We start from the raw sequence: 5,781 nt of genomic DNA on the forward strand, positions 1-5,781 counted from the left end.
TTTTAAAGAAACCTAAATGAATTGTCATAGTATGATTTAGGAGCAAATGTCTGCCTGGCTAAAATTCACCAAGATGTCCCCATTTTGAGGAACGTCTTTGTAAATGCATTTACAAAAGTGTCAGCATCATAAAGGTACGCAGGCCCTTACCTTTAAAAAAATAAATCTTTTTTTAACACTCTATGGCTAGAACTCCATGCATGTTTGCGCACTTTTGAATAAACTTGCATAGGATCAGCTGGTAAGTACAGAGTTTTCCAAAGTCACTCACTTCTTAGCAGTCATAAATTCCATGAGTGGCCAGCAGGCAGCGCAATTGGCGCATCAAACATCCATTAAAATCTTAGGCCCTGCCTCTCCGCATGGTTTTTAAGCATCTAACTTTCCCTCTCCTACATTCCCCAGTTTGTTTGGTTTTATGTTTACGGTTTTTATATTTTATGGTCTGTTTTACTGGTAACCACCGTCAGTACTCTTTGGGGTAGAAAGGTAAGTTAGATGTTATTTAAGTAACCAAATAAAACTGATCATAAAAAGTCATACTAATTGAGAGGTTTGGTATGTAGGCATGGCGGGGGGAGAGCAGGGAACAGGGAGTTATGGTCTGAGTATTGTTCCAAGGAAACATCGGAAAGAGGGGTCCAAAAATGTGATACAGTACTGAAATTGTGCTAGATTTTGAATTCAGTAAGAATTAAATATCTGCACCTCTTGATTAGTGTGTCTCACTGCTGACATAAACATTTCTTCTTGATTCCTCCCTCTGAATTTTAACAAGGACTGATGCAGGCTGTGGTGTACACCTTGTAGAGCTGTGGTATTCTGAATCAACACATCAGGGCCTCATCCAGGCCCTGCCCCAAGCTATATTTACCTTTTACCTTGAATGTTTATCTTGCGAACCGCCATGAGATCTTACGATGGCGATACATGTCTAATTAATAAAATAAATAAATAAAATGTTTGGGTTTTATTCTTTATTAATTACATTTACCCCCTGATTTTTCTCCAAGGAATTCCAGGTGGCATATGATATTCTCTTCATTTTTTTTTAATCCTTATAACATCCCTGTGAGGCGGGTTACACTGAGTGAAAGTGACTGCCCCTAGGTCTCCCAATGTGCTTCATGACTGAGTTGTGGGTCTATACCTGGGGTCTCCCCAGTCCTAGCCCAACACTCTTAATGCATTGGCCCAAAAATTAATTGCAAGCGTAGAGGTTTATATACAACTAAATTACATTCAATGGGGTTGCATCCACACTATCCATTTAAAGTTCTCTTTAAACAGCTTCTCCTCAAGAATCCTGGAGACTTGTTTGTTAAGAGTGCTGAGAGCTGTTAACCCTCAGGGCACTATAGCTCCCAGAACAAGCCACAATTCCCAGGATTCTTTGGGGGAAGCCACGCCTATGAAGGTGGAATGGGCCAGGACCGAAAAAGTGCTATATAGCGTGACCTGGATCTCCTCTGAGTAGAATTTAGTGTGCCCCAAGAGGAACTCTTTCATGTTACGATCCATCTTCACTTTGGTGTGATGGGGACTAAAACCAAGTGTGCAGGAGGAGTCTATGAAAAGCTGCCCTCCTCCAGGGAAATGAATGGAGGCTCCCTCATGAACGCTAGAGAACATCCAGTGCTTCGTGATGTGGTATGTAATGGCAGCTACCAGGCCCCCTGAAATGCGTTCACAAGCCAGTAAAAATGTTCATGACTGTCAGACAGCTTGGGGTGGAGGGAATCCAGTTGGCAAATCCTTGTGCGAAATAAATATTCCCCCTCCCCTATTACCCCTGCCATGGTCTTTGCAAAAGAACAGGGTGACTGCTGTCATGTGTGGCTTAAACGGACCATAACCAGACACACTCGGTGTCTGATTCCCAGCAGAGATGTGGATTCTTGCTGCGATAAGAATAGACCTGGTGGGACAAGACTGCATTGGAGTCTGTAAAGTTTTTGGAAGCTGGCTGGGTGGCCCATTCCTTTGTCGTCAACATTGGTCTTCATGACAGCTTCATGGGTGCCCTTGGATTCAATGCAATGGTGTATAAAACACCATTGGTGGCTGCACAGCAACAGCTGAGAGCCCATGATGATGATGATGATGATGATCAATTTTTTTGTACCCTGCCCATCTGACTGGGTTGCCCCAGATAGTCTGGGCAACTTTCAACAGAATATAAAAGAACACAACAAAACATCAAGCATTGAAAGCTTCCCTAAACATGGCTGCATTCAGAAAGTGATATAATTGTTGATCTATTTGATATCTGATGGGAGGGTGTTTCATAGGCAGGTGCCACTACCAAGAAGGCCCTCTGCCTGGTTCTCTGCAACTTCACTTCTTGCAGTGAGGGAACCACCAGAAGGCCCTCAGAACTGGACCTCAGTGTCCAGGCTCAATGATGGGGATGCTCCTTCAAGTATACAGGGCTAGGCCATTTAGGGCTTTAAATGTTCCATGTTCAGGGGCAGCCTACCACTGGAAGCCAGTTACTGGGAACAGGCTCAAAAGCGGAGAGGGCTGTTGCCTACTTGGGGTCTACCTGTAGCAGCGCCTGTTCAATACACATGGAAACCCAGATCAAAAAGCAGGGGGAAGGCTCTGTCTTTGCAGGGGCAGAGGCCTGGTGGGGTGAATGTGCACTCATCCACTCTAGAAACCTTGGGGCCTTATCTTCACTTCCCTGTCAAAAGGTGCATTGCATGAAAAGGGGACCTGCCTGTTTAGTCTGAGCTCAATGGCCTGTGGAATAGTTGGCATCCAAGGCATCTTCTGGTTTGGCTGGTTCACTCAACACTGAGCCATCTGTAACCGTGCAAAATCTCACCTGGAGCCTGCAGACCAAGCCCCTTGGCAGGCATGCCCACAATTCAAGATGTGTCATCTTTTCTCCTTCCTTGTACAGGAGATCAGGCTTGACACTTTATTGTCTGACATAAGTAAAGGCCAAACCTAAATGCTTCTTCATCATAATCATGGCCCTTTTTCTAAGTGGCCTACATACATTAAAAGATAAGACAGTCCCTGCCTGCCAGCTTGCAAGGATACATGAGGGAAAAGGGATGGGAAGGAGAGAAGAACAAAAGTGCTGGAGCACCTGCTCTTTCTCTGGCCAACAGAAGGGAGCAAGCTGGCCTGCCCTTTGCCTGATGTTCATCCTGGGAAGCTAGTGAAAGAGGCCCGCATTTGCCTCGCTTCGCTTTCCCCTCCCAGTTAACTGGCCTTTGGAGCAGAGTGTTCTTTCAGGGAGGGAAGAGAGGAAGCAAGTTTCTGGGAACAACAGATCTAGATGATAATCAGGAGAATAAACCTGCAGTTTTCATTGGGGGATTTGAACTCCACCACTCTGCAAACATGTACACTTCCTAGAAGGGATGGTTGCTTCAATGTCACGTTTCTCTGGAATCTGACTGAGAGGTATTATTTAGGAAGGAGGGGAAGGTGAACAAACATATTGCTTCTTGAAAAATTTATCCAGTATGCATTGACATTTCCTCCTCCCCGCTCCCCCCCGGACTTCTTGCTATTACTATTTCAGTTAGGGCTTGAGATGGGGTATTTTCCTTTCCTTCTCTTTCCGCTTGATGAATGTTGCTTTACTAAAAAAAAGAAAAATCCACACACAATCCCAACCTGCAGAAATGGCCAGCTACATGCCAAGCCTGATCCACACAGCGAGGCATTTGTGCCATTAATTGCCTCTGCCGAAGTTATTGATAATTTCGGTGTAAGCTGAGCCGAGAGAAATCCCCCTTGGGCTCAGAATAATCAGGTCTGAGAAGAAACAGCTTCGTGAAAGGTAGATCTCCAGAGAGGCTGGGAACTGTGGTGTGTCCAGAGAGGAGAAGAGGGAGGTGTGTTCGGGGGGAAGGGAGAGGAAGTCTTTAACTAGGATTTCATGCTAGTTAATTTCAGCTCAGAGAGAGCTAAAATTGAAAGGCAAAATGATAACAGCCAGAATCCATTGAGAAGTTCCCCAGTAAGGATCCCATTGAAAGAAATAGGAGGGGGGAGAAGATTGGGGAAGTGTTGACCACTAGATCCAGAGATTCTACTGCTGGAATATTATTACTGTCAGCAGCATCAACATTGAATTTATTACCCGCCACCAGCAAGTCCCAGGATGGGTTATAACAACATTAAAAACAGTTAAAACAAATTACATTCACAGGAATAGGGTGGGTCTTGGATAGAAAAATTATGTAGTAATAGTAGTAGCAATTAATAATTATAACCTGCTCTTTACCCTAAGGTTCCTGGACAGGTAACAGCATTAAAGCACAATATTAAAAACAGTTTAGAACAACTATGAAAAGAAAGCTTTCTTCTTGTTTTGTAGGCCATTGGCAGCTGATGGTTGTTGTTTTCAATTGTACCATTTTTAAAATCATCTGCAAGTAATTTCAAATTGCAACTTTTGGGAAGTATCTCCAGTATATCAATAATTATTGTTAATCGTAATAATACTCCAGGATATAACAGTCTGTGAAGTAAGGTTTAGGGTCAGAGAAGGAGCAAACACGATGGGTGAAATTGGAAGATTAGAGGACTGAAATCTTGTACCCACATACCTGGTGATGAGACCTGCTAAACTCAGTGGGCTTATTTCTGAGTAGGCTGGCAAGGGGTTAGCACTGTTAATCTTACAGAAAATTATGAAAAGTTTTTAAAAAATCAGTATCCACTATGTAAGTACATGGTGAGAACACTCCAGTTTAAGAATTGGATGCTTGAGGATTTTGTTCAGCTTGCATTTTAAAGTGGAACAGTTTGCACATCCCAGACAAATAAGTGAATTGGAATACAGTTGTCCTTTGGCTTTTGCACTTATCCAGACTTTTGGGATATATTTCCCACCTCAAAGCATACCAGAATGCATTATAGGCACATTTTTGCAAAATTACTGTGCATTTTAAATGAAAGAGTCGCAAATGGGATCGGATGGGATTGGAGAAATTTATGAATGAAGACATGCAAAAGTGAATCATCTATCCCTATCTCTGTGTTCACACACAGATCCCATTTATGAAATGAAGTTTGGGTTGGAGATCTTCCCAGTGGATACCCCTTTAAAAAAGGCTACCATTCCCTTATTATTTTCCACAGGGCTGTTATATATTCCTTTAAAATGAATTGCCATTGAAGTTGCTGAAGAGGAGTGAATCTCTGGCATTATAAAATCCTGAATCTTGGAGGAAGACGGGAATAATTGCCCAAAATGCTCAATTAGTATGAACTTTGTGCAGATTAAATCCCTTTTGAAACTACTTCTTTAAAACAGAGAGAGGGGGCGGGAAGTATCTGTCATAATTATATTTGTTTTTACATGTATCACTTCAGGTTATTTAATCAATTTGAACACGTTTTGTAGATAAAAAAACAGAAAGAATATAATTTTGGCTGGATTTGGACTGTTTCACAGATGGAGGGGGAAATGTTGGCATTTGGAGTTAAAATGCTCATCAGAAGTTGAACTTAATGTGGATTCCCTACTGGAGGAGCACACTTCCATATTTTCCATCTTCAAAGTATCACTGTGTATATATCCAGGATAAAGTGTCCTCCACCAAGCAGGGCATTTAGTGCTCACTTCAAGGTTCTGCTGATGCATTATAGTTCCTGCCCTGAGCAGCAGACTGGACTAGATGTTCCCTTTCTTCTCTGTCAATTTTATGTGGAGCTCTTTGGAATGAGACCAATGGCTCAACATCCTGCTTCTAGCAGTAGCCAGCTAGATGGTGGCATTAGCACTTGACACTGAATCTCTGTTGGAGGAGC

Source organism: Podarcis gaigeae (genome assembly GCF_964106915.1).
Source record: "Podarcis gaigeae genome assembly, chromosome: 8".
NCBI lineage: Eukaryota > Metazoa > Chordata > Lepidosauria > Squamata > Lacertidae > Podarcis > Podarcis gaigeae.